General features: G+C 35.3%; 1 protein-coding gene and 1 pseudogene across 3 annotated transcripts in view; one reads left to right on the top strand and one right to left on the bottom strand.

The window, feature by feature from the left end:
• The window catches only part of HS2ST1 (heparan sulfate 2-O-sulfotransferase 1), a 172,280-nt gene that overhangs the window by 106,065 nt on the left and 47,935 nt on the right, over window positions 1-18,280 (top strand). The window lies entirely within an intron of this gene.
• Window positions 11,035-11,479, bottom strand: LOC114208325 (histone H2A.Z pseudogene; annotated as a pseudogene).

Here is an 18,280-nt window from a genome sequence, read left to right as displayed (position 1 = left end):
AAGTTGTTGAGGAAAGGGAGTATCTTAGATTTTTAGCACCATTGATTTAATTGGGAAAATAAGAAATACCATTCATAGTATAGTTGGAATTTGAGATGGTCTTTGAAGGATGAGTAGGTTCTTGACAGCAGTTGGAGGGACAATATTCCAAGTGGAGTGAATATTGAGCAAAGACTCAAGGATATGAAAACATGAACTAGGTTATGGGGACATAACAGTTTGGCTAGAAGATTTATTTAGGGAAAGAGTGGAATGCTGATATGAAGTGAAAAAGTGCTTAAAAGTTTCTATTATGTAGAATTTTATTTTTAATTAAGTTGATCAGTAGTACAATTACCTTAATCAGACTCTTTAATATCAAGATTAGAGTATCTAGATTGCAAGTTCTATGAAGACAGATCTGATTTGCTGAATGAATGAGTGAATGAATGAATGCTGACCTGTAGCTTTCAAAAAAAACTTTGGTTATGTTGAATATGAATATAACTTGGTTATACTCAATGTGGTTTTAAACCATAGGGAAGTATGTAATTTTTTTTTTAAAGATTTATTTATTTATTTGACAGAGAGAATGAGATAGAGAGAGCATGAGGGGGGGAGGGTCAGAGGGAGAAGCAGACTCCCCGCTGAGCAGGGAGCCCGATGATGCGGGACTCGATCCCGGGACTCCAGGATCATGACCTGAGCGGAAGGCAGTCGCTTAACCAACTGAGCCACCCAGGCGCCCGGGAAGTATGTAATTTTTGAGGGATTTTCATCAGAATGGTTAAATTGAAAGGTTTGATTTTAAAAGGATGAGTTCTAGTTATCTGGAAAATTCACTTGTATATATTTCACATCATTTCCCAACAATATTTGTTAAATGACACATTATACATGTTGGTAATTGAAGTGGTTTTTTCCTCTTCTAATGAAATGAATAATATAAATTGATTTATTTCTTTGATTATTTAATTTATCACATTCACAGATACTGACATTTTCTTTATCTGCTCACAACTTCTGCTTTTTTTTGTCATTTGAATGTCCTCATTTTCTGGTAAAAGAGGAACCTGAATGTTTACTAATTATATAATATTTTGAATAGTGACTATCTTGGTGATAGTTTGGTTATGGTCCAAAAGTGGAAAATGTCACCCTGGGATATACGACAGCCACTGAGGATGCTAAGGTGGTTTGTGCGTTGGATAACTTGTAATTATTCAACATAGGTTGCTGTTGAAAAGCACAAGTTAAAATGTTTTCTATTCATTCTATTTATTCTGCATGTTTGTAATTGTAAAATAAAACTCTCTGGCCTAACCTGTACATAAGTTTTTCTCTATATTTTTCTTTTAAAAATTTTAAAAATCAAAAGAATACAGAAAAGTATGAATTAATAAATTCTATTCTCTCAGAATTATGAAATATTAACACTTTGGCATACTTCCAGACTTTTTGCCATAGTTACATTTTTTTTTTAAGGATTTTTATTTATTTATCTGACAGAGAGAGAGAGACAGCAAGAGAGGGAACACAAGCAGGAAGAGTGGGAGAGGGAGAAGCAGGCTTCTTGCGGAGCAGGGAGCCCGATGCAGGGCTCCATCCCAGGATCCTGGGATCATGACCTGAGCCGAAGGCAGACGCTTAATGACTGAGCCATCCAGGCGCCCCTAACCATAGTTACATTTTAAAAATTACATAAATTATTTCTTAAATTTAGAAATTTCAAATAAAGCTAAAGTTCCTTTTGATGACCATCTCTGATTCTGATCCCCGTCTCCCTTTTAGAAGTAATTATATATTGGATGTGTATTTATCTACTGTTTTTTGGTAAATATTTTCATTTACATGTATGTAACCATAGAAAAAATGTTTTTTATTTGCAGAGATGTTTATCATACTGTATGCATCATTCTGTATACAGCTTGCATTTTCACTCAATTCTGATAGCTAGCCATGGTGATATTTCTAAATCCAGTTCTGTTAGCTGTGATGGAGCTTATATGTACTGTCTTTCATTTATTCTCCCTCTGATGGATTTTTAGGTTATATCTTTTTTTTTCTTACCAATTATAAGCAATTCAGCTGTCAGCATTATTGTTCGTGTTTCTTTGTACACATGAGCAAATGCTTTTCTAGTCGGTGCCTAGAAATAAAATTGCTTGGCACAGGATGCACGTCTTTATATTGCGAAGTTACCCTCAGTGTGATTTGTATCAGTTTGTACTCACAACATATTGTGTGTGTGTGTATAAAAATTGAGATACTACTGTTTATATATTTTTGTGGCCTCTTTTCTCATTTAACATTTTATTGGGAGCTTGTTTCTTGGTCAGTGTTCAATTCATCTAGTAGAATTTGATTTTGGATGCTTTTATGGGAGAAGAATGATAGACAAAAGCTTTGTAGCATTAGTGATCAATATACTTTATTTTAACCAATAGTGTTTTAGTTATAAATAGACGTAAACTTTATTCTCTCTTAATATTATGGTTTAAAAAGTTATCAAATTATGTTTGGTTTTGTCATGATCATTCTTTTGATCAGAGTGTCTTTGGTCTGTTCTATGACAATATGCTGTGCTCTTAACATCCAGCAATTATCTCATAATGAGTCTTTTATGACTAAGGAAAATAGTGAAATGTATTGAAAATATGGATGTGTATATCCATCACTACCACTGAAATAATTATCTTAAGCACATACCGTAATTAATAGTCCATGCATTTTATATTGGGTTTGGGTGTGCCATCTTAGAAGCTCAATCTACATGTAAGTAATTAAACTACTCTTGTATATTATTCTGACATTTACTTTTAAGGTTACTGTCATGAAAAAATTCAGAATTGTGTCAAATGAAAACATAAGTTCAAGAAAATTAATTGAAGTTCATAAAACTAAAGCTAAAAATATTGTATGTGACAGATGATATGGAAAGTCCGGTAAAAATTATAGAGACCGTAGAGCTATAATCCAGCCCCAACCCTCCATTTTATAGATAAGAGAAAAAATTTATTGAAGGGTTTCATGAAAAAAAGTTTCTGTACCCAAAACTTTCTATTGTTCTTAAGGATCTGAAAAGTTCCATAACTTGATGTATATGCCAGATTATACCAGGATATTTTTATTATGACTAAAAACAAACCAGCCAAATGCCCATCAGTAGGATTGATTGAATAAATTATGGTATATCTACATAGTGAAGTACTGTGCTGATTTACAAAGGAAACAAAAGAAAACAAAGGAACAAGGAAGGTCTTTGTTTTGATATGGAAAAATTCTTAAGATATATTTCAGTTAAAAATAGAAATAAAGGCAAGGTGTAAAGTATATATTATCCTAATATTTGTGTCAAAAAGAGGTATTTGTTTTTGCTTCTATTTGTATAAGATGATCTCTGAAACTAATAAAATTGCTTACATATTGTCAAGAATGGAAATTGGGCAGATGGAACAAGACCTCTCAAGACTTTTTGTTGCATATCCTTTTAAAAATACTTCTTAATATTTGAACCACTTGAATAAATTGCTTTCCCCCCTCTCAAAGTAATCTATAATTTTAATAAAATTCCTATTGTATACAATTGTAAATTGTTTTTAAATTTCCAATGGAAAAAGTGAATTGGCAAAAATAATCATGAGCCTTTTTTTTAACCCTCATAACAAATTTTTGGGTGTGTAGTACATTATTGTTAACTATAAGCATGATTATTGTATACCTGATCTCTAGAACATTTTTTTTATCTTGCGTAACTGAAACTGTGTACCCACTGAACTATAATGACCCATTTTCCCATCTCCCGGCCCCTGGCAGCCACATTCTACTTTCTGTTTTTGTCAGTTTGACCACTTCAGTTACTTGATATAAGTAGGAATCACACAGTAGTTGTCCTTCTGTGACAGGTTTATTTCATTTAGCATAACATCCCCCAGGGTCATCCCTATTGTTGTGTGTGACAGGATTTCCTTCTTTTATCAAGACTAAATAGTATTCCATTATATGTATATACCACATTTTCTTTCTTCATTCATCCACTGATGGACATTTAGGTTGTTTCTACCTCTTGGCTATTATGAATCATGCTATAGTGAACGTGTGAGTACAAATACCTCTTCAAGAACCTGATTTCAATTCTTTTGGATAAATACCCAAAAGTAGGATTGCTGGATCATGTGGTAGTTCTCTGTTTAATTTTCTGAAGAACCTCAGTACTGTTTTCCATAATGGCTATACCATTGTATATTCCTACCCACAGTGTACAAGAATTCCAGTTTCTCCATTCTCATTAACACTTATTTTGTTTTTTTTAAATTATGTTCACCCTAACAGGTGTGAAGTGATACATCTCTGGTTTTGATTTGTATTTCTCTGATGATGAGTGATGTTGAGCATCTTTTCTTATACCTCTGGTCCTTTTGTATGTTTTTGGAGAAGTGTTTATTCAAGTCTTTTGTCCATTTTTTAATTGGGCTTTTGTATTTTTGCTGCTGAGTTATAGGTGTTCCTTCAGAGATACGGTTTGCCAAGTAATTTCTTCCATTCCAAAGGTTGCTTTTTTAACTCTGTTAATTATTTCCTTTGCTGTGCAGAAGATTTTTTAGTTTGTTATAGTCTGGCTTGTCTATTTTTGCTTTTCTTCCTTTTTTGTTTTTTTTTACAAAGAGAGTGCACACGGTGTGCACGTGTGTGAATGGTGGGAAGAGGGGCGGAGGATCTCAAGCAGGCTCCATGCCCATCATTGAGCCCAACGTGGGGCTCAGTCTCACAACCCTGAAATCATGACCCATGCTGAAATCAAGAGTCGGACACTTAACCAACTGAGCCACCAAGACGCCCCTCTATTTTTGTTTTTGTTGCCTGTGCTTTTGATATTATAGCTAGGAAATCATTGCCAAGATCAGTGTCATGAAGCTTTTCCCCTAAGTTTTCTTCTAGAAGTCTTATAGTTTCAAGTCTTACATTTGATTCTTCAATCTATTTTGAGTTGCATTTGCTTTTTACAGTAGTTATTATTATTATTTTTAAAGATTTTTATTTTTTTAAGATTTTATTTATTTGACAGAGAGAGTCTGAGACAGCAAGAGTAAGAAAACAAGCAGGGGGAGCGGCAGGCAGAGGGAGAAGCAGGCTCCCCGCTGAGCAGGGAGCCCGATATGGGGCTCGATTCCAGGACCCTGGGACCATGACCTAAGCCGAAGACAGATGCTTAACGACTGAGCCACCCAAGTGCCCAGCAGTTATTATTTCTAAAATAAAAATAGAAAGCCCATTTTCTTGTTATCTGTGCCTCCTTTTAGTATTTTTGGACGGATAGGCATTAGCTGTGTTAAATAGAGAAAAAGTGCCCACCAACTATACCTAAACAGATAAACCTTTTTCCTTCAAAACAAATTAACTTCCTGAAGAGAGCTTGTGTATTACTTAGTTCTTCTAGAGTATCAAGATGATAAATAGATCATCCATTGGACAATGTATTTCCATCGTCATCATTGAATAGATTATGATTGGCTAAATTTTATAATACTGTATGTTAGGGAATATGTTAAATGAAATACTGTGTAAAAAAGTCTATGATTCATAGGAATTTCCTTTCCAGACTTTTTTTTCCAGCTTTACACCACATGAAAAAATTAAATGAGTGCATCCTTGCTAATAGAATGTCTAAAACCCAGCTCTTTTCATGATGGCCATTTAAAATGAAAATCAAGAGGAGCCATGTTATTGTTTATTCTCTCCTTTTTTACCCTTCAAGATTAGATTTTGCCTGTGGAAAGCAACATGTTTGTATAAGGGGATGTGTATAACAAATCTTTCCATATAGAGAACAGTTCTGTTAATTGTGCCTTCTAACTCAAAAGATGCTGCAAAGCAAAGAAGTAATACGAGGGAGGATCTTCATGATAATTTAAACACTGTTTTGTATGGATTGGGACTTATGGGAAGGAATAATAACCTAGAATTAATCCTATTTCTGGGTATAATGTAAAAAATTTTGTAAATTCAAGAACTGTTAAACTCTTAAAGATGAGTATTCTAAAAGACTAGTCTTTAGTGTTACTTTATATGTGGCTCTAAGTTAAGCCTTTAGATTGGATCATTTTATGAGACCAAGTAAACCTCTTTAAAGTGTCCTTTAAGTAACTGATTTAGTAATCAGCAAAAAAAATTTATTCTAAATTTATTGCAAAGCAAAAACAGTTATTGGATTTTTTTTTCCTTAAGGAAACAAGTGATGGAGATTTGTTGTTTATTACATTCTAATGTAGTCAGAAGTGAAAGTAAAGATTTTATTGTTACAGTCTTGCCTTATATTCTGCATGGTTAGTCCATGCCCTGCTGTGAGTATGGTCATTTGGAACTAAAAGACATCTTTCTTACTGAAAATGTGGATGTTTATGTTCTGAAGTACATAAAAATGCTTCTGAAATAGGACTTTACTAAATGCATTGTCTCTGATTCTATATATCAGCTTTAGTGTTTATCAACAAAAGTGTATATGTAGCCACAAAATGCATGTATAGAAATATTTAGTAGTTTGTATCTTAGCTGAGTGACTATATTTGTGCCATAATATATTCTATGAGAATAAATTTTCTTTGGATTCCAAAAGTAGTGCTTATTTTAGACAATTTGGGAAATAACTGGAAAATACTCTTCCTTGTATTTTAAGTTTCAGAAGGCAGTTAAACTTTGAAATTTATGTAGAATCATGAAAGTTGAGCTTAGAACAAATTTTTGGTAATCAACAGGCTAAACCACTTGGTAGGAGAAGGGTTTTGTGGTATTGAATACTAGCATTATTCAGTCATATAATTTTGAAATGTGCTGTTACTCTTGTTACATGGAACTAGAGCATAAGAAAATGAAGGCTATTGGGGCTGCTGGGTGGGCGTCTGCCTTTCGGCTCAGGTGATGATCTCCAGGTCCTAGGATCAAACCCTGTGTCGGGCTCCCGGCTCCTCGGGAGCCTGCTTCTCCCTCTCCCTCTGCCTCTCCCCCTGCTTGTGCTCTCTATCTCTCAAATGAATAAATAAAATCTTAAAAAAAGAAAAAAAAAGGAAAAAGAAAATGAAGGCCATTAAATAAACAGCAATTATGGGCAATACCCACATTTTTGGACATGTCAGCTGTACTTGTTCTTTGCTTCCTAGTTGACATCATTAACCATTCCTGTCATCTTTATCATATTTATTTCATTGATTCCCTGGAATGCAAACATAGGAAAGTGGCAGTTAGACATCAGGCATGAGATGTCAGAATATATTTCTGTCTTGACACATAAATGAGGGTGTTTTAGAAACTCCACGTAGGTAATTGTTTATACTGTTCTCCTTTGAAGTGGGAAGTACTTTGATAAGGCCACAGGTTGTTTGAGTTAGCAGCGATTTTGTGGTTGTCTCAATCTTTCTGAGAAGCTGCTGTTGTAGATTTAAATAAACTGAGATAATGAGAATAAAGGGGAGAAATAATAGGGCAGGCCTTGTTTTTAAAGTAGCAATTATTTATTGCCTAGGATGTCTCTTTTAGGAATCCAGTTTTTAGCTTTTCTTAGTCCATATTATCTTTAATTTCTAATTTTCAATTCAGGAAGAGAAATGACTCTCTTTGTACCTCAGTATGGATAGCCATTGGTATGTACATGTGTGGCTTCTGTAATTTTAAAAGCCTGGGCCAGATGCAAGTCTTTGAAGTGGCAGTGTTTGTAAAGTTAAGGGGAAGAGGCAAATACAATAGTATTTATATGTTAAGATTACTGTTTAATAAAAGTATAGGAAGAAAAAAGTGAATAAACGTTACTGGATATTTACAAGGTTTATATTTGGATGGCGAGCTTGTATGTTATTTTCTTCTTTCTGGTTTTGTGAATCCATCTTTTCAGGAGTGTATCAGGAAAAAAGTAAACTCAAAAGACCTCTATGGGGCGCCTGGGTGGCTCAGTCGTTAAGTGTCTACCTTCAGGTCAGTTCATGATCCCAGCATCCTGGGATTTAGCCCCGCATTGGGCTCCCTGCTCGACAGGGAGCCTGCTTCTCCCTCTCCAGCTCCCTCTGCTTGTGTTCCCTCTCTTGCTGTCTCTCTCTGTCAAACAAACAAAAAGAAGACCTTTGAAACCCTTCTTATTCAGTGGGGCTAAGCCCCTGTTTTGTTGTTTGATGCATATGGGAATTGTACCTTAAATATTTTAAGTCAGAATCTGTAAGTGCATTCATTCATGCACATATCAAAAATATAAAATAAATTTTTTTCTTTGACTATGAATCTATTTATGGGAGTTGCACATTTGTTTTATAAAGCACACTTACAATAGTCTGTATTTTCCACTTTGGGCTTCTTTAATATGTAACAAAAGAAACCGAATACCTTTGCAAAGCAGCCTAGATCTCCAGATTTTTTTCTCAAGTTTTTTGCAATTGTCTTGTCAATATCTGATTCAAGAGCAATTTTTACTTGGTCTTCCCAGAGTATCCAATTTGATTTTCATGGAAGCAACAGCCCTCTTACATTTGCACTCATGTATCATTGATTTATACACTTACAATATTAAATATAACTGGTTGTAAACTAGTTTGGGGATGAACAGTTGACCAAAAGGTGAACTTAATAAAACTATACTGTGTATATTGTATAGTATGTATTCTGCTGGGCGGTGGTGGGCATCTGGCTTCTGTAACTTAGCATAATATTTTGAGATTTATTCGTGTGCATATATCAGTAGGTCTTTCAATGAATAAGTAATTCATTGTATGGATATACTACCATTTGTTTAGTCACTTATTTGATAAACATATTGATGTTTTCTGTTTGCAACTATTAAAAATAAAGGTGAAGATCTGGTCACAAGACTTTGGATATATGTTTTCATTTTTCTTTTTGTACTTGCATTTTCTTTTTGGGTAAATACATAGGCATGGAATGGCTGGGTTCTATGGTCAGATGTATGTTTGACTTTTTGAGAAACTCTCAAACTGTTTTCCAGAGTAGTTGTCCAATTTTATATTCCTACCAGCTGTTCATGAGAATTCTAGTTTCTCCACATTCTCGTGAAGACTTGGTATAGTATGGTCATTTAATTTTAGCCATTTTAATAAGTAATGTGTGATATCTCATTGTGCTTTTAATTTTCTTTTCCCTAATGAGTAGGAATTTTGAACATCTTTTCACAGTCTTATCTGTTGTCTGTATCTCCTTTGGGGTAGTATCCAAATCTTTGTCCATTCAGAAAACTTGGGTTGATTGTTTTCTGCATATACTAGATGCAAATCTTTTGTTGGCTATATATTTTGCAAATATTACCTCCTTTTCTGTGGCTTTCCTTTTAATTTTCATGTCTTTTGATTTCAGTGAAGTTGAATATATTATTTTTTGCTTTTGGAGTTCTTGCTTGTGATATATTTAAGAAATATTTGCGAACCCAAAGTTATTAGGCTTGTATTTTTTCTAGAAGTTTTATAATTTTAGTTCCTATGTTTAGGTCTCTGATCCATTTTGCTTTTGTTTTTCTATGTAGTGTGAAGTATGTTTTTAAACATATGGCTATCCTTGTTCTTATATCATTTATTTGAAAAAGTGATCAGTTTTCCTGTTGAACTGCCTTGCTAACTTTGTCAAAAATCAATTGATCATATATGTATGGTTATATTTTTAGATTAACTGTTCTGTTTCTTTGATCTTGGTGTCTGTCTTTACACCAATACTACACTGTCTTGATTACTGTAACTTGATAATATTCTTGAGATAAAGTAGTATAAGTTCTCTAATTCTGATCTTTTTCAAAATTGTTTTAGCTGTTCTAGATCCTTTGCATTTCCATATAAGTTTTAGAGTTGTATGATACCAAATATTTATACCAGAAAGCCTGCTAGAATTTTAATTGGAAGTGCATGGCATCTATATATAAATTTGGGAGAGAAATGACATCTTAACAATAGTCTTTCAATCATGAACATGGTATATCTATTTAGGTCTTATTTAATATTTTTCTCAGCAGTGTTTTGTAATTTTTATTGTATGTCTTATATATCTTTTTGAAAATTTATCCATATTCCTATGCTTTTTTAAATGGTAGTTTTGAAAGTTTTAATATTTGATTGTTATTGGCATATAGAAATAAATTGACATGTGTTACTGGTTTTTGTATATCGTAACCTTGCTAAACTCATTAATTCTCCTAGGTCTTTTGTAGATTCCTTAGGAATTTCTGCAGAGACAACTATGCTTTCTGCAACAAAAGGCAGTTTTACTTTTTGCTCTTTAATTTGTGTGCCTTTATTTCATTTTCTTAACCTTACTGCACTGGCTAGAGCCTCCAGGACAGTATTGCAAGAAAGTGGTGAGAATGGACATTCTTGGCTATATTACTAATCTTAGGGTAGAAACATCCAGTATTTCAATAATGCTATTAGCTATAGAGTTGTCAAAGGTATCCTTTTATCATTTTGAGGAAATTCCCTTCTATTCCTACTGTGCTGAGATTTTTGTCATGAATGGATATTGGATTTTGTCAAATGCTTTCCCTGCATATATTAAGATGATCATATCGTTTTTCTTTTTTAGTTTGTTAATATGATGAATTGCATTGACTTTTGAATGTTAAACCAACTTTGAATTCCCACATGGGTTTGATGATTATCCTTTTATGTATTATACTCATTTAACTAAATTTTGCCTCTGTGTTCCTATGGTATTTGGTCTGTAGTAGTTTTTTTGGGGGGGAGGAGGCATATGATCTTTATTGAGCTTATCCACTGGAATGGAAATAATGTCTGTATGGAACCAAACGTTTGTTACTATAACTTCTGCCTCACAATTAAAATCCAAACAATTTTTTAAAAACAGTCAACTCAATCAAAATGCACTACTTAAGAATCAGTAGCTTCTTTGAAGCCACAGTAAGACAGTAACATGGTTGAGGCATGAATGCAGAAATTTGGTTGGTTGGAAAGCTAATTAAATTTCCAACTTGCTCAAACAGGATTACAGAAAAGCAAAATTGTGTTTTTCACAGAAATACAGTCCCCTGGAATCACAACACTGGACAGCTGTTAAGAGTACTTAGAGTCCTGAGATAATAAGGAATCCAGGCATCCTTTCAACAGTCTTCAGTTGTCCTTTCCTCCCAATCAGAGATTTGTGCATGTGTGGAATGACACCACCACCAGCAATTGTAGCCTTGACCAGAGAGTCCAACTCTTCATCTCCAGGAATAGCAAGTTGCAAGCGAGCAGGGGTAGTACGCTTTACCTTCAACTCTTTTGATGCTGTCCTGCCAATTCAGGTACCTCTGCAATGACGTACTCCAGGCTGGCTGAGCCGTACACCACGGCAGGTGTCGGCAGGTGTCGATGAGTATGGCCCACTGGCAGCTGCAAGCCGGCTGTCTGCAAGTGGAAACTGCCTTTGTCTTGGCCTCTCCAGAGTCATGCCAGCCTTTCTGCCATCCATTTCGAATTCTGCTGAAACTCAAACAAGCACAGCAGAGCAAGGACTGGTCAGGCATCCAGCAAGATCCTGCCACCGAGGCCTTTGTTGTACGGTGCTTTCCAACTCTAGTGTCCTGTGGTATCTGTCTCTTTCTGGTATCACAGTAATGGTGGCTGTGTAAAGTGAGTTGGGAAGTGTTCTGTCTTCAGTTTTCTTTAAATTTGTGTTGAATTGGTATTTTTCTTAAATGTTTGGTAGAATTTCCTAGTGAAGCAATCTGGACCTATTGTTTTATATGTAGGAAGGTCCGTTTGTTTTGTGGGAAGGTTTTCATCTACAAATTTGACATCTTTAGTAGATAAAAGGTTATTCAGTTCAGTTACCTATACTTAAGTGAGCTTTGTTAATTTTTGTTTACCAAAGAATTTGGCCATTTCTTCTAAGTTGTCAAATATATTGGCATAGAGTTGTTTATATAATGTACTTTTATTTTGTGTAGTGACTTCTCCTTATTCCTGATGTTGATAATTTTGTCTTTTCTTCTTTCTTCTTATTAGTCTGGCTACAGACTTACAGTTTTTATTCATTTTTCTGTATTTTTTCTATTTTGTTGATTTCTGCTTTTATTTACTGTTTCTAGGTTTTTAGGGCAAAGCTTAGTTCATTAATATTAGACATTCCTTCTTTTTAAATATGGTCGTATAGTACTGTTAAGTTTTCCTGTAAGCACTGCTTTAGCTACATCTAAAGAAATTTCAGTATATTTCAGTTTTATTAGGATCAAAATGCTTTTCTATTTGCTTTTTTGGTGTTTTCTTTGTCCTTGGGGTTACTTGAAGCATGTTGTTTAGTTCAAATATTTGTAGACTTTTCAAATAGCTTTTCTGTTATTGGTTGTTAATTTAATCCCATTGTAGTCAGAGAACATCCTTTGTGTGATTTGAATTCTTTCATATTTATCAAGCCTTGTTTTATGAATCAGAGTATGGTCTATCTTGTTAAATGTTCCAGGTGCACTTGAAAAGAATGTGTATCTGTGTTCTGGTTGGAGTGTTCTGTAAATGCCAATTGGCCAGATAGTATTGTTCAAGCTTTCTATATCTTTACTGGTTGGTGAAATCACTAATTATATTTGTGGATTTGTCTATTATTTTGAGTTTTTTAGTTGTGTATTTTGAGACCTAAAGGTGCACAGGTTTTTAAGGTCATGTCTGCTTGATAAATTGACCGCTTTATTATTATGGAATAACCTTTTTTCTCTAGCAATATTCTTTCTTCTGAAATCCATTCTGTTAATGTTGCAGCATTTCTTTTTCTTTAGTGCTTGCAGTTCTTGGTCACGCCGCTTCGAAGAATGAATGAAGAGGTAGACCAGACAAAGGGTGGTGGGCAGCAAAGCCAAGTTTACTGAGCAACAGTACAAAGCTCCTGAAGAGGGAGGAAGGGGACCTGAGAGGGTTGCCACCAGAGTTTCCAAGCCTAGGGTTTTTTATGGGCTTATTGGTGGGCTGTTTTAATCTGATTAACCCTCCATGCACCTGTCACCCACCCAGATTTTTTTCCACTTGCTCATCTACATATCAGGTAGTTGTTGGTGTGGGAAAGGGTAGAGGGCTCCTTCCAGGGCGGTGTAAAATCCTTTTAAGGGTGATTTCCTTTTAGGGTGGGGTCCCTGCCTGCCTTTCTTCTTACTATCCTTCATTGTTAATATGGCCACTCAGCTTTCTTTTGATTTATGTTAACATGATAAATGTTTCATTCCATCCTTTTCCTTTTAAATCCTTTGTTTCTTTTATTTAAGGTGGGTTGCTTGTAGGCAGGATATACTTGAATCTTGCTTTTTTTATCCAGTTTGACAATCTCTGCCTTTTCATTGCATTTTATATATTATTAACTCTTAATAAGCAAATACCAACTTTCCAAAGATATGAAACTCTAAAATATAAAAATTAATATCAAAACTCTTTGTTATTAAAATATAAAAATGACAGTAAGTAATATCTAGTTTACGTGTAAGAGTGGAAACTATAATCTGATCAGAATTTCTTCATATATTTGGGCGCCTGGGTGGCTCACTCGGTTAAGCGTCTGTCTTCAGCTCAGTTCATGATCCCAGGGTCCTGGGATCCAGCCCTGTGTTGGGCTCCCTGCTCAGTGGAGAGCCTGCTTCTCCCTCTCCCTTTGCTCCTCCCCCCTGCTTGTGTGCTCTTTCTCTCTCTCAAATAAATAAATAAAATCTTAAAAAAAAAAAAAGAATTTCTTCATATATAGTAGAATCTTGGAAAATGAATACCTTTAACATGGTTTTTGAATTAGTGGTTGTATCCAAAAATTATTTCAGACTAAAAGGATGGGAACAGCAAGGTCAGTTAGACTCAATAAATATTCCATTTAAATGTGTTTGTTAACAGTTTATTCTCAAGAACATTTTAAATATTTCATGTATGCCTCGCATAATGATGGTTATAGCTTCCTTGAAGAAGGAATTGCCTAGCCTTTGGAGACCTAATGGTTGATGGGGAGCAGGGAAAGAGATGGGACACACACCTAGCTCAGAAGAATCAGTACCATGAATGGATGTCTCGACTGGAACACCCTTTCAACTAGTTTATGCCGTGAAGTTGAATAGTGTTATTTTTCACAGCTCTAAACTGTTTCAAAAATTACCGTAAATTCCAAATGGGGATACCAGTGAGCTGTTTACATAGAAAAAAAGACTATTCTATAACTGGCTTTTTTTTTTTTAAAGATTTTATTTATTTGAGAGAGAGAGAGAAAGAGAGAGAAAGCACATGAGGTGGGGGGAGGGTCAGAGGGAGAAACAGACTCCCTGCCGAGCAGGGAGCCCGATGTGGGACTCGATCCCGGGACTCCAGGATCATGACCTGAGCCGAAGGCAGTCGCTTAACCAACTGAGCCACCCAGGCGCCCTATAACTGTCTTCTTAATAAACCAAAAGAAATACTCTATAGAACTTGAATTCTCAGTTCCTGGACCATCATATCAGCATCACCTAGGAACTTGATAGAAATGTAAATTCCTTGGGCCCTGAATTAGTTAACTGGAAAATGTGGGAAGGCAGGAATCTATATTTTACAAATCCTGCAAGTCATTCTGTTACATGCTCAAACTGAAAACCATTGCTTTACAGAATGATATATATATCAGGCTCTAGTGAAATAATGACAGGTTTTCAGCATCACGAATTCTAATTCTCAAACAGCTGTTGAATTAGGTTTTAATGATCTCCAAACCCAGGTGGAGTTGAGTCCTAGTTTCTCCTTTTTTACTTACTAGTCAATGGAGCATCAGGTGCAGTTGTTGAAGTGTGAAAATAATTCAGCTTTGTAGACAGTATTGGCATTTCTTTCTTGATTTTGAAAATGCTTTAATTTTCTTGGTATAGTATTTTTTTCAGTAATCAAAGCACATCTATTTTAGTGGCAGTTTGGACTTATGCTAAAATTTGAGGAAATTTCTGAATCTTCCTGCCAGTTTAATATTAAAATTAATATGTTAGCTGGATTACAAAGTTTACATATAATTGAATCCCCCCTATTGTATTTTTCCTCCAGTGTTTACATTTATGCTTTAGGAACAATTTTTGTCTTCCCTGAATAAATTTTTATCTTCAAATCTTTCATATTATCACATCTTTATTTTACTTTAAAAGGGAATGCTAGAGATTTATTTTAATAAAGTGCATTCTGTAGTAATAAGGCTCAAATATATGCTTTCTGAATTAGAAAACTCATCAAGCCCTCAAAAAGCATTCCAAAGGCATATCAGTAAGATGTAAAGCTAAGGGTATAGGTCTTACAACTGCTTTACTTGTTGAAGTGCACTAAATATGGATATTTAAAAGTGGATAGTGTGCCAGAAACACTTAAAATGTTTATTAGTAGGTAAGCACATGATTTTGCAGTAATATTCTAAGATTGGTTTTGGTTGTATTGCACATATAGGTAGTGTTAGTGAAAGAAATCTTTAGATTGACGGCTGATGGTCTTACATTTTTTTTTTTTTTAAGATTTTATTTATTTGAGAGGGAGAGAATGAGAGACAGACAGCATGAGAGGGAAGAGGGTCAGAGGGAGAAGCAGACTCCCTACCTTGCAGGGAGCCCGATGCGGGACTCGACCCTGGAACTCCAGGATCACGACCCGAGCCGAAGGCAGTAGCCTAACCAACTGAGCCACCCAGGTGCCCCTTATATTCTATTTTGATGCTCTTTATTTTTAACTCTCTACTTCTCCTTCATGATCCCATTCACTCCCTTGACATCAGTTGCTGCCTTTCGTTGTGACTCCTGAAGTTCTGTCTCTAATTCAGAAATTTCTCCTGAGTTGTATATCTTCAGCAACCTACACATTATTGCCTGGACATTCCAATGGACTATGTCTAAAACTGATAATCCAGGTTTTCCTCACACTAGTCCTGTGAATGTTTATGGAATCAGAGTTACATAATAGCCTATTCTTCACTTGGTCTTGACCCCAGATGTTTGCGTAGGACCTTATTCTCCATTAAAATGTCATTCTGAGTCTTCTGGAAATCTTCCAGAAGTGTCTCAAATGTGGTTAAAAAAAAAAACAAACGGTAGAATCCTGTCTACCTCGAAGCATCTGCCCTATCTCCTTTTTGTCAACTGAGCAACCATCTCCGATCAAGCATCATTGTCTCTGCTGCTTCCCCAAGAGAAAATGTCAGAAAGTTACTAGAGCCTCATGGTGCTGAGATTGATACTAAGTTCCATGTAGAAATAGAGAAATATCTTATATCCGCCCCCATCCGTGTCATACTTTATCACTTGTGAATCTGATTTGTGTGCCCGTATAGGGAGATGGCTAACTGTATAACAACTGTTCATGCTTTCCCTCTCATAGTATGTCTTTATTGCTAAGAAGCAACTGCCCACCCAAGGCTAAATTTTTTTTACCACCACCCCTGCAGCTAGGTGTAGCCATATGATTAATGTTTGCCAGGATAGTTGAGATGTTATAGTGTTTTCTCCACCCTCTCTTGCCACATCTGCTAACTGGCTGCAAAATACTTTGAGTTCCTGGAGGAATGTCAAAGTTATAAGAAGGAAGGAAGCTGATTCCTTGAATCATTGTATAAAAGGCCATCTACCAGTCTGGAACACTCACATTGGTACTTGAATAAGAACTAAACTTCTGTTATGGTAAATGATTGGAATTTTATGTGTTCTAGTACTTGATGTTTCCCTAACTAGAATAATACCCCTGTGTATTACAGAGCCTTAAAAACAGCTCCTTTATCATCGTCCTGCATTTCCTTTCTCCAACAGCTCGAACACATGGGTATATGGCTATCCATGGGACTAGGAGAGAACAGATGCCATATTACACTCTGCAGTCCAGATCTTTTCTGCTATTGTGCTTTCTCTACCCTTTCTTCTAGACCTCTTGGACTTGGTAGTAGTATTATATAAGCTCAAAAAGCCCTTATGAAATAGACTCTTCAACATACCACCTACATATTTGATTTCTCAGTTGGAACTTCAGTGTAGATTACCAAATATCTTGAATTCCTTTCTTCTCCTACCCCAATTGCTCTTCTTCCTGTTCCTAATGCTCAAACTTGGTGAATGGCACCATGTTCCTCCTCAGTACAGAAGCTTAGAGAAAAGCCTTAACCTCTTCCAGCTTCTCATCTACTTTTTTTCACCTAAGCTTTTATTAGTCTGTCTCCTACCAGTTCGAAAGCTTCATCTGTACTGCAACTACCTTCCTTCAGGTCTTTATCTCCATTATGTCTTCAGAAGATTAATAGTCAATTCCAGGGATATCAGTCTATAAAGTGATGCCCCATGGAACCTTGCATTGTGGAGGTCTTATATGGGCTGTTACTTAAAACTCTTCAAGAATGTGTCTTCATTGCTTACAAAGAAGTTGTTCTCAAGGTATGGTCCGTGGATATCAGGGGTTCTCAAGACCTTTTCAGGGTGTTCACAAAGTACTCCACAACTATTTCCATAATAATTCTGAGTTGTTAGTTGTCTTTTTCACTAGTTTTCATTTGTACCTGGTACAAAGGAATTGTGACATCAGATTGTACTAGTTATCTTTGTATTCTTTACCACATTGATTCATAGTTACAAAATGAGGCCATTTTCAGTAAGAATGTCCATAAAGCAGTCAAAACCATTGACTTTATTAAATCTTGACTATTTAGCATATGTCTTTTTAATATTCTGTGACAAAATGGAAAGTACACCAAGCACTTCTGCATACCAAAAGTACAATGGTCGTCTTGAGGGAAAGTACTTGTTTTGGTTGGCACAAGTCAACAAGCCACTTTTCCATAAATTACTGTTTTTACTTGAAAGAAAAATTAACAAACTGTGTTTATTCAGAGTGGGGTAGACATTTTCTCAGAAACAGTGAACTTGTCACTTCAAGGAAAACCAACTGACAGTATTTATTGCTATTATAAAATTTGACAAACTTGTGGCTGCCACCACAAACATGACAGCTTCCTAGTACTTAAGGACTTTTCTCGTGAGAAGGGCAGTGATATAATGCTTGTGATTTTTTTGCATGGGGGTGGGATTGTATCATCAAATGTGTTAACATTTGGAGGATCTGTATAACACCATGAACCAGTATTTTTCAAATGAAAGTATAAGGTATATCAATATAACAGTGTATGAAGAGTTTATTAATATGGCTTTATATCCCATTGTAATTAACCTTTAAGAAACTAACACTTGTTGAGTTTAGTGTCAAGAATATTCCCAATTGTTTGCAAAAGCTATTAAAATATTCCTTTTTCAACTGTGTATGTGTATGATTCTGATTTTCTTCATAGACTCCAATCCAAAGAATATATATTTTCATTTTGAATGGAGAAG

This window comes from Eumetopias jubatus, unplaced genomic scaffold (assembly GCF_037043125.1).
Source record: "Eumetopias jubatus isolate StellerSeaLion01/CBP00866 unplaced genomic scaffold, mEumJub1_p1.0 scaffold_4, whole genome shotgun sequence".
In the NCBI taxonomy this organism is placed as follows: domain Eukaryota; kingdom Metazoa; phylum Chordata; class Mammalia; order Carnivora; family Otariidae; genus Eumetopias; species Eumetopias jubatus.
Note: the sequence above shows the minus strand (reverse complement) of the source record. Positions and strands in the feature narration are given on the sequence as shown.